Genomic DNA, 12,289 nt, shown 5'->3' with positions numbered 1-12,289 from the left:
TCATGTAGCGTCAACAAAACAGTTCAAGCAGAGCAATGTTAAATTACAAGTCTCGGATCTTTAAAAACGTGTCAAAGCAACTTTTCTCTTCGCTTGTTGAAAAGGAATTTAAAGTAGACCGACGCGGAATTCAAGTGTACGAGAGTAACGTTAAGCACACAATTTGTTAAACATTTCCACTGCAGGCCCTGTTATGACAAACAAAAACTAGCATATTTTTTATACACTAATGTACGGCTTTGTTCTTTGATAATAGTTGGAATTAAAGCTATCTTCTTTGATTTATGAGTTTATTTCGAGTACATCAGAATACAAGGGGATTTCAAAATAATACAAAAATGCTCTATGAGCGTAGAATTATAAATACTTATAGTTTTATGATAGTTTTCGTCTGCGGCTTCGCTTACATGTAAGGGGGGCGGGAGTCGGATGTAAAAAAGTAGCCTATGTATCCTTCCTTGGGGTTCAAGCTTGCTTCATACTAAACTTCATCAAAATCGGTTTAGTGGTTTAGCCATGAAAGCATAACAGACAGACATACATACGCATTTTTGTTTTTTTTCGCATTTGTAAAACGAGTAAGTATAGATATTGAAGATTCGTTTTGCAACTTCAAAGTTCTGACCTATTCGGAGTCGACTCGAAATAAAAGTAAAACAATCAAAATCGAATTTTATCCTTGAGTCTTATTGAAACAAATATTTAACCAGATCATAAAACGTCGTGTAAGAAATAAAATTCTATTTATATCTCAGTGTAAAAGTCGTAAAATATCGATAATCGTTAGCGTCTATAGCTGGTATGTGTGCGTTTCAGTCTAATTCAAAGTTGATCCTCTACACAATATATGTACATGTTTCGAAATATATTTTCAGAGAGGACGGTTATAAGTCAAATATACAATTACATGCTATTACACGTAACTGCTGTTGATGTCCATTGTTTTAGGCGGTATTGGTAGCACGAATTCGACCTTGAGTATAAGCTAGAGGACGGTTGTTAGTTTGATTTTTTTGCCGCGTTTTTGTCTCGATATATATTGTGTCACAATGGTGTTGAATTTGAAAGGAATATATTAGTGGTCCGGTCAATAGCTCTATGTTGACAGCCTAGTCCTCCAAATGTCATCGGTGATATGTACAATTTGTTAAGGTATATTTAGTGTGAATGTGAACTTAAAATATTCTATCAAGATTATATTCTAGAGAATTTAATATGAAAATTATAAAACATTCGTATAAGGAGTGGTTAGTATTTCTTACAACGTCAATGTCTATGGGCGGTGATGACCACTTACCATCAGGTGTCCCATCCGCCTTCCTATATTATAGAGAGAAACTTTTCATAACAATTATAACTAACGGAGGAAAATGTAATGATATTGTATAAATTGAATCGTTTTAATGAAATTTTAAAGTAAATAAAACATCAATAAATATAACTTATATATAAAAATGTAATCTTGCTCTATGCATATACAATAGTTTATTAATTCAATATTGAAATAAATCCTTTCATAAATTGACATTGGTAATAATTCAAAAAAAGAATGGTAACATTTAATTTAAAATAAATAGCTTAATAACACAGACTTCAATTCTAGAATAGTCGATGCAGAGATCCTTTTGTTTTCTCAACAAATAGCAAGCTCGGATGTATTGTAAAGACAATTTACATAACAATATAGTACTGAATGCAATACGTATAAATCATTGATCGAATTCGGAATCGGAATACGAATTCGCTATAAATACCAATAAGTTTCTAAGATATCTCTTTAAATCTTTACGTGTTGTTTTTTACTTGTAATGTATTTTTTTTTCATTAAACATTATTGTATATATTACATAGATGCGTCTGGTGTTGGAATTATTCAAATATCCTGGGGATGAGACCTGGTTTGAGGAAGGTTTAAGTTGCATTCGTCTCTTATCACGGAGGTGGAAATGAATCTAGCTCACGGTCGCTTATGAGTTAAAGCGCCTGGGCCTGACAGTATTTCAGAAAGATGTCTAAGTCAAATTGAGTTTCCAAAGTCCAAAAATGACCAAATAGAAAATTCTGTTTGTTTTTTATCATAGTCTAGTCATATAGACCAATTGTGCTGCTGAATGAGAAGGGCGAAATGTTTAAGAAAGTTCTCGATGCCCGTTATTTTTTACTTCTACAAAAAATGGAATCCTTAAGATGATCAATTCGAATTAAGTGTTTACCGCTCAAACATAGGCATTCTGGGCGTCCTGAAGAACTGGTCAATCAATGTCAAAGTCTCTTATTCAAGACACTGAGCTGGGAGGTCGGTACAGCCGTGGTGAACTAGATTAATATATTGGGCTTTGGAAAGGTTTCCTTGTACAATTATTGAAAATATTCTATCTGTATGTGATATTGGATGTAACTATCTTTCCTAAGCGAGTAGGACATCAATAATTTCTCAAAATATTTTATAATAATATAGTATATGGACAGGTACTACTTTACTGGTGGTAGGGCTTTGTGCAAGCTCGTCTGAGTAGGTACCACCCACTAATCAGATATTCTACCGCAAAACAGCAATACTTGATATTGTTGTGTTCCGGTTTGAAGGGTGAGTGAGCCAGTGTAATTACAGGCACAAGGGACATAAAATCTTAGTTCCCAAGGTTGGTGGCGCATTGGCTATAAGCGATGGTTGACATTTCTTACAATGCCAATGTCTAAGGGCGTTTGGTGACCACTTACCATCAGGTGGCCCATATGCTCGTCCACCTTCCTATTCTATAAAAAAAAAAAAAAGGTAAAGGGGAATCTGATGGTAAGTTACACCACCATCCGTATACATTGCCACTATAGGAAATATTAACCATTCCTTATCGGCATCGACAATGCGCCACCAATCTTAGGAACAAAATCACACGTTCCTTGTGCTTGTAGTAACACTGGCTCACTCACCCTCCAAACCAGAACACGACAATACTAAGTATTGCTGTTTGGCAGTAGAATATGTGATGATTGTATCCCGATGGGCTTGTATAAAGACCAACTAAATAATAAGTAATACAACCAAGTAAGTAATAAATTTGATTTAAATAATTCATAAGCGATAGGTTCTTTTATAAACTACCATTTATCATTGTGCCAGATTTAAATGCCTTTATGAAAACCCGTTAAGACGAACACGTGTCTCCGAAATTTCATTGCGAGGAACGTGTAAATTATTTGTACCCTTGACCTAAGTCGAACCCTTCGGACCAATCAGGGAGATTGATGTCGTAGACCTATTGCTTATTTGTCACCAAATTAATCTTTGGAACGAATTTATTTGCCATTCTATCACCGAATAATAGATTGATAAGGCTTCTGGTTTGGACGTTATCAGCAAATTTATCTCTAGACTATTCGAGACGCAATTGTGTTGAAATCAAGTTATAATTGATTTGTTAATTAAAAAAAAAATGTACCATAACACTTTTATTTTTAAAAATAAAGAAACAGTATAAACTATTTTATAACACATAAAAAAATATTACAAACGCTGTGCAGAAAATATAAAGAAAAATGTTATTTTCAATCCACTATTAGTACACTTTCTTGCGTTACTGTTGGCATTAAGTAAATATGTTGGGACATAAGACGAAGCACAAGACTAACCTAACTGAGATCGCCACACCCTTAAAGTTTATGATAGTTATCGTTTCTTCTGTTTAATTGCTTTATTAGCCATTATAAGCTCGCAATAAAAGCTACCTTATAATAAACATACCAACTACAATTACCTGGCAACTATTGTTATGAAAATAGAATTTCTACCAAATCATTGGTAAGTCCATTGTATGAGGTTTCTCATTGTAAACGAAATAATATTATAATTTGTGCTATTTATTATATGATTTCTGTCAATAAGCAACGAACAATAGCAAGTTGGTAACACACAACATAGCAACACCTAAATATATATGTTAATGTTTACATCAAAGTCAAATATCACAGAAAATAAATTCATTTGACTTCATAACAAGGCACAGCTCAAAGTTGATTTATATTTTGCTTATAAATAGGTCTTTAATACAAATTACACGTGCAAGGCTCAAGAGATGTCTCGGTGGATATGACGCGTGGATCTTAAGCGGAGGTCTCGGGTTCAAGTCTGTGTAAGCTATACTTAGTTTTTATGCTCAGTTTGAATTACAAATCATCACATTTTCATGTGAGTAAATATAATGATAAAGGTGCTTATATTCTATTAATCTGAACGAAGTTTAAGTCATTGGGTCTTTTATTAACATGTTCCTTTTACTAACATGATAAAAATGTTAATTGAAATCATTTCGAATTGATTTTTTATTTAAATAATACATAAAAATAAAATATTTTCAATGAATTGAAACAGTTAATTCAAGCTTAAGTTGGCCTCGACACCTTAAAAAAACTCAATTATTCATAAGTCCTTGCACTCTTGGTATTCTGTAAACAGTTTTATTGGCAGTTAAAATTTCTCTTGAATTAATATAAAACGTTTAAAAATACGTTTTACATTATAACGATACGTATTGACGACAAAATTTTTTGTTCTTGTTTTATAGTTACAACATAAACATTATTATTTTTGGATGTAAATAAAAAAATATATTATTTTATTATAGTTGTAAATTTGTATATATTTAAACTTTATTAAGGTCAGCATGGTACAAAAAGCGGGCCTAACGCCAACTAGGATATTATTCCCTATTCAACTTTTATGCTACGTAGATATAACAAAATAGTTTGATACAACAATGTATACAAAATAACAGCGTAAGTTAATATACATATAATTTAATTTTACAATTTTTTTATAGATGTGAAAAATCTATTGACACCTTTGAGTGGGTAGGACAATGACGCTCTCTGATACTTTTCTATAATACATAACATTATTATAAAAAAAATTAAATATTTATTTTATTAATAAAATTCAATGTTTTTATTTATTGTACTTTAATTATTATCTTTTAATTATTTTAATGACCATCGATTTCACAACCTGTTATGCCAGGCGTCCCGTTCAAAATTTTATTTATTTAATCATCCACATAATTATATAAGTATAATAAATATGAAGAGCGGCTAAACAGATTAACAGCTAGCCTTGTAAGTCGTCTAACGAAATAGTCGTACGAAAAATATTATACATAAATCGATATTAAACCATTTGATAAGCTATATTTCGCATTCTATTTTCGAATTTCGGATTCGAAGTTAAATATGGAACTTTCATAATTTCATCTGTCCATCATTGTCACTTCTCTTATAAAAGTTGAGGGTAAATTTTTCCTTTTTTATTTTATTTTGCTTCAAACCGAATATTCTTTAACTATTTCATTTAATATTAAAGTAACTTTGCTAACAAATTTAAGAAAACTTTGATGACTCCAACGTCAGATTTTTTTTAAGATTTTCCTAATGGTTCCTTTAACTAACTAGTAGTTAGAAGGATAATATGATTGTAATAATAATTTATATAAAATAGCATAAACTTTATATTTATAAAGTTTGGATACGACGCTAATCCATTGGGCCGGAAATTGGAATTGAACCTGTGACTTTCACATTACTATGCCACCCGTATACCATGCGGTTAATAAGTTCTATTTTCTAAAACTTAATTGTTTTTCATTTATTATTTGCTTAACATTTTTTTAAGGTGACAAAGGCGAACCCTTGTGTTTGAATAGCCTAACAAAAAGTTGGCCAAATTACTATTTTATCAATGCAATGATAATAATTAGGTATTATGATAGGTCAACAGCGTAGATGTTGCTCTACATAAAGTTATTACATGTTAAAAAAAACATTGCAAATACATAATACCAAAAAAATGCTGCACAATATAATTATAATATAATTTGTACTACATGATATAATAGCAGGTAGTTACAGAATAAACGCTTGCTATGTAATACTTTATTATATTGGATGGTTGTATTGGCTGATAAATATAATATGAACTTAAGCCAGTGTTCAATGAATTTTGTAATTTCATATTTAATTGGTTTCATAGTAAGCAACAGGTGATGAATATCATCGCTGGGTGATAATATACTTAATGAGAAGGAAGCTTTACCCACCACGCTGTTCTTGAGCAGCTTGGCAGATGCACATGTGTCAGACTTTTATGCGAGCCATGCAGGTTTTCTTACGATATTTCCTTTTACGCTGTCCATGATATGTATTGTAAACCAGTGTAATAGGCACAAGGGAAATAACATTTAGTTTTGGTTGGTAGCGCGTTGGTGATGTAAATGGATGGTTAATATTTCTTACAGTGCCAATGTCTATGGGCGGTGAGTTCTTCTTAATATGGTGGCCCATTTGTTAGTCTGCCTATCCATCTATTTGAAATTAATATAAAAACAATTTAACCCCATGAGAACTTAAGTGTTGTTATACGGATATGAACCACGCTACTTTGTTATAAAATACAGCCCTTCATAGACCCCATTTAAAACAAGCTAGCGGCATATTATTAAATAATCATATAGGCTTCTCTCAATGTTTGTCTATTTGCGGTTCATTTCACACCGGAGCCGGTTTTCAATGGAACCCATACGAAATATTGTTGCATCGTCCCTGAACTTGGCCTACATTCTCACGATCTTTTAATACGGGGACAGGATACAAAGGAATTATGTATAATACGCTGTGCGCAAAACGACATCATTTATTGTGGCACAAAGGACGGTAAATATTGGGTTATGCAAGCAATTGTAGCTCCGCACATTTATAAATGGTATAGGGGCTTATATTGCAAGTTTACGCAATACATTTAGTAAGATATATTAATAAATATCTAAGACAAGTTATAGCGTTTGTTTTTACGTGAATTGGAACGTAAAATGTTGTAAAATATCGGTCGTTTATAAAAAAGATATAAAAGAAATTTAAATGGACTTCTATGTACTTTATAAAGTTCGATATATATTCTTTGGTATTTACGCAACTACATCTATGATTGAATTACTTAGATGACCGCTTTTTGTATATTTTTTACACGTATGTATGTTCCGTGATAATGAAGAACCTGATGATATCTGCATCATTTCTTTATTTCGTATTTAGAATGATTTTGATCATTAAACCCAGAGTCAGACATAAGGGACTTAGTACTATTGTTTTTTTTTTTTAATTTGAAGCCCGAAGTTGTTAGATAAAATCGACGCTTACGTGAGCTTAATAAAGAAATAGGTAGAACATAAATACCAACATGCTCGCCAGCTCCTTGCCTTTTATATATCTTCTTTCACTTTCCTTTTGGAAGTTCTAGTAGTAAGAAGTAATCGTTCCCACTTTAGAAACTCCGAGTTTTCATATATCTGTCTTTATTTTAAAGCTTGATAGAATTATATTAATTGAATTTCAGAATATATATAAAATAATATGAAATAGTTAGAAACTATATTTGCTCATGTAAAATTATTAGGAATTAGTTATACGCCTAAAGTTTTTAATAAATAATAACCCTCAATTTTTTTTCACAGTTTGCGACCAAGTAAAGTGATTTCTTTTAAAGATACCGAGATATTCACCATCGACAATAGATATTGGCGCTGTAAGAAATATTAACAGTGGGAACTAAGATGTCTCGTGCCTGTAGTTACACTGGCTCACTCACCTATATCATAAGATAGTCATGCACAAGGGTTATGTGGTCAGGTTGTTTCGGCCGGTACCTGTGTGAGGTGGTCGGTAGGGAGCCGACGGTGGAGTGCCACCATTGTGGCGGAGGAGCCGTGGATACGGCGGAACACACGCGCGTAGAGTGCCCGGCTTGGGCGGAGCCTCGCGCGGTCCTATCCACGGCTGTAGGTGGGGACCTGTCGCTTCCGACCGTCGTCGAGAAGATGGCCGGAAGCGAAGAGATCTGGGCGGCAGTGTCACGGTTCAGCGCATGTGTCATGTCGCAAAAGGAGGAGGCAGAGCGGGAGCGGGAGGACGACGTGGACTCGCTCCCGCAACGAAGAAGGAGACCTCTTCGACGGCGACGTGCCTTCGCAGGCCGGACGCTGCCGCAGAGTTAAGGTGTGGTTGGCGGCGGAGCCAGTCTGTTGATCCGCCGCGGGGCTTCAAGCCCTGACGCCCAGCCTCCAGTGGCGGACTCGGGGGAGTCCGTCACGTAACAGGACGGAGGCACAGAGAGGAGGGAGGCGCGCCCTAACATCCTGGCGCGCTCTCGAGATGGGTCGCCTATGGCGACGACCGCTGGCGGGGTTGCGGTTGTAAGTCACAACGTTCCCGTGACCCCGCTGCCTTGCGGAGAGGCGGAAATCCGGGGAGGTTTTAGTGGGTAGGACGGGGCCGTCTGCCCTGTGAGTCCCACATACCCGTCCCGGTCCCCCCGGACCGGGCGGCAGGCGTAAATGCCTTTCCTCCCCGAAAAAAAAAAAAAAAAAAAAAAAAAAAATAATAAAAAAAAATAAAAAAAAGGGTTATGTGGTCAAATTAAACGAAAATTTTGACTTCCGAGATACAGGTTTAACGGCTAGTTTGGAAGTCAATAGAATAATTTTTGTGTATCAATACCTAGTTTTATATTATAATTGTGTATTATTTTTTTACTTAGCAATATAAAATTGTACTTTTCTTTGTAAGGCTATGTTTTTACAATAAATTATTCTTATCCTTTAAACAGGAACAAAACAATACTGGGTATTGCTGTTTGGCGTAGAATACGTGATGAATACCTATCCAGAATGCACAAAGCCCTACCTTACCGTAGCCCTACCGGAAATTACCTTTTTTTTCAAGCAGTGGATATCATCATAAAGGTACCCGGCTCCCATAGGGGGGTAAACTGAGTTATGTAGGATTCTTACCTACTAAAACCACTGCGATCGCCGTCATCGGCACGAATAAGAGAGGCTGCGGGATCGTGTTGATATAACGCATCCGCGGCCTCTCCCGTGCTATGCTCCGCTCGTTTCTCGGCGGAGCTCTTTTTTTCTCGCACAGGACCCGGATACCTTCAGAAAGGTATCCGGGTCCTGTGGGGGTGGAACCGGGTTATGTGGGATTCTTACCCACTAAAACCACTGTGATGGCCGTCCTCAGCACGGATCAGCTGCCGTCCTCCACAGGGCCGTCTGAAATAGGACACGTGAGGCCCCCACCTCACGCATCCACGGCCCCAAGGTTATGCCCTATCTTTTAAGCCCCGGGCGTCTGGGCTATGGGAGGGCCGAGACGACGCCGTCGTCGTCACCGCCGAGCAGGATCGGCCCTTTCCCGTTCTCTGAACCATGACGGTCTCACAGAAGGAAGCTACGGCCCTCCACGCCGATTCTCTACGAAGCATCGCCGACACGATTGCTCGCAGGGACAGATCTTGTCCGACTTCACGGACCAGGATCTCCCTCTCCGCACTCCACGCGGGGCACACCTCCAACGTATGCTGAGCGGTGTCCCGGTCCGCGCCACAGTGGTGACAAATCGCCGTCGATTCGCGTCCGATCTTACACAGGTATTCTCCAAAACAACCGTGACCGGTCATTACCTGCGTAAGTCGGAAGGATCCATGAAAGTGCCTACAACAACTGTACAAATCTTCAACTTAATAGAATCGAAATCAAATGATGCGAACGAGATAATACGAATAGGAAAAAAAACATAATATTAACTATATTGAATAATATACGTAACCAAAACGATTAAGCTAATTCTGTATAGGAAAGCAGTCCTTGATTTGGCCTCTTAATATTTTGCTCAAATTTCAACTTCATATTTATACTAATATTTGTATATAAAATATTTAATACAAATATTTTTTTTTTATATATAAATAATATTTTTATATAATTAGATTGATTTTGATAAACGATGAATATATTATTTTGAACCTTTATTATTATGCCCTATTTATATTTAAAAAAATCAATCCCTAGGTATATTAATATAAATTACTACTAAATATGAACGAAGACGCGGTATTCGATATTATTAGCTTGTGACTGTATATACTCGTATTATAACAATTGAATGAACCGAACGGCGTCCATTTATGTCGGTTGTATGTTTGTATGTTTATTTGAACCGGCTATTCTCGTAATCCACTGAACAGATTCCAAGCTTTATACAGAAACTGCACACAGGCGAGGCACATACTTGGAGCAGGTTACAAGTAAAACAAATATGTAGCAATTCTAGTTTTAAAAATACGCCAACTACATTTATTTTTAACTAGTATTTTATTTAAAGGACATAAGATTCAAATATGGAAGGAGATAAAGCTCCCGACAATTTTACCTAATCTTTATCTAGCAGTTAATGCACACAGTTATTCCTTCAATGAAATTCAGACCATTTGACAATAACGTCTTGCAGTTGGTCCATTTGCTTTAATATTAAATCCAGCATGCGCAGATGCGAACGTGTGTATCATATTGCAGAACGACTCTGTAAAAATCGCGGTTTATTTTAGAGAGTAACCTCATTCCTAAGCGCTCAGCGAAAGTAAGCACTCACATTCGCCCACTCCTAATAACACTTCGCAGATAACCCGTCCGTGTATAAACTAAACACAACCTTACTCGAAAACACAATCACTTACCATCTAAAAGCTCCAGTGTAAACGACACTTTTAGGATGAAGATAGTATCCGCGTAGGTACGATAATAAACATAACAATCCCGATGCGAACCCGCGGGAGCGCTTATGTTGACGTAATGGGCCGGCGGCCCAGGAGGAAACGATTAGAGGATTCGGCGCGAACGTTTCTTTATAAAACGAAAACACCACGGATCGCGAAAATAATAAAGAACTGACTTATTTTGACGGGATTGATTGGAGGGTTAAAGAGTTAGAGACAATAAATGCGGCAATGTCGGGTAGTACGGAGTGTGCGCACTGGGGACCGGGGCAATACTGCCGGCGGTCGGCAGACGGCGCTACGATCGGCCCCGTATTGATAAAAGCGCAAAGGGCACGACGGCCTGGTATGAGAGGATGCGATTCGTTTTCAGCACGACCAACCTTGAACTCCGCTATCGGGTATTAGATAATACCTGCATGGATAAATAAAAACAGATTAAGTGGGGACGCGACGAAATATGTCAACGAGAGAACGCGCTGTTTCTCCGACATTTCATTACAAACTGAAAGAGTTGCTTATTCGACGCGGCGGTGGTTAAATTGCTTGCAATTTATATACTCGTGTGATTTATTGCAATGAGTAAGTGGCTAAAATTGTGTCCAGCTATGCAATGTATGTAATAATTATGCAGTTTCATATAACTCAATTGTTTATAATTAGTACGATGTTTTATTATTTTTAATTATATTAAGTCAGTATATGATAATTTATTATATCATTCATTAAAGATTTATGTAGTTATTTAATTATAATATAATAATGTCCTCCGGACCGGCCATATTATCAAGAGAGATTAGCCAACTGTGCGAGAGATATAAGAGTGCACAAGTGTATGTACTCAGGTGTACTCTTTATTCCCTAACTCTTATAATCCGATGGGAAGGCAATCAGACACGACCGGACAGAGTTCAAGCGCAGGACCAACAGCTTTAATTGCTTTCCGAAGCACGGGAGTGTATACAATCCCAACTTCCAGACTTCGGGCTGCTGCTGAGAATTTTCGACAGAAAAACCCAATAACTTTTTATTGGCCCGACCTGGGATTTGAACCCAGGACTTTCGGGTTCGTGACCTTACATCTAGCCTCTAGACCAACGAGGTATACTTAATTATTATCCACCATAAATAACACTCTAAAGTGATTTTTTAGCCGATACACGTGTGATTGATTTCGACATTTTCCTTTACAATATGAGATGAAATATAAAAAATTTGTGGTGCCTACCCGGGCTTCAAGCCACAATCTCCGGTTAAGATACACACCATCTAAACGCAGAGCCATCTCTTTTACTATTTCTACGATTTTATACAATTTTTATATGTCTTTTTTAATAATTTAATATATCATTTAGATATCGATTTATGCAATTAAGATCAATTAGACATTGATGAATATTCTCTCCTTTATATGTATAACTCTCTCTGCTCCAATATAGATTTTGTAAATGTCCTTGTGGCAAAAAATTTTTGGCACCAGGTATTCTAACGATGTTTTCTATTATGCCGATCACGAGATGAATTATTATTAATAATAATTAGTTACGTGAGTATTTAGTTTTTCCGATTTTTAACCAGCGAGCTTTTTTTTTTTTATAGAATAGGAAGGTGGACGAGCATATGGGCCACCTGATGGTAAGTGGTCACCAAACGCCCTTAGACATTGGCATTGTAAGAAATGTCAACCAT

General features: G+C 36.3%; 1 protein-coding gene across 1 annotated transcript in view; it reads right to left on the bottom strand.

Moving 5' to 3' along the window:
* LOC126770297 (ecdysone receptor) overlaps positions 1 to 10,903 on the bottom strand; it is a 219,871-nt gene extending 208,968 nt beyond the window's left edge. The window contains exon 1 of the mRNA XM_050489647.1: positions 10,562 to 10,903. The gene's annotated coding sequence lies outside the window, so the exon portion shown is untranslated. The remainder of the gene's footprint in view (positions 1 to 10,561) is intronic.
* Positions 10,904 to 12,289: the final 1,386 nt, after the last annotated feature.

Source organism: Nymphalis io, chromosome 8 (assembly GCF_905147045.1).
Source record: "Nymphalis io chromosome 8, ilAglIoxx1.1, whole genome shotgun sequence".
NCBI lineage: Eukaryota > Metazoa > Arthropoda > Insecta > Lepidoptera > Nymphalidae > Nymphalis > Nymphalis io.
The sequence above is the reverse complement of the archived record's forward strand: the minus strand, read 5'-3'. Positions and strand labels throughout refer to the sequence as shown.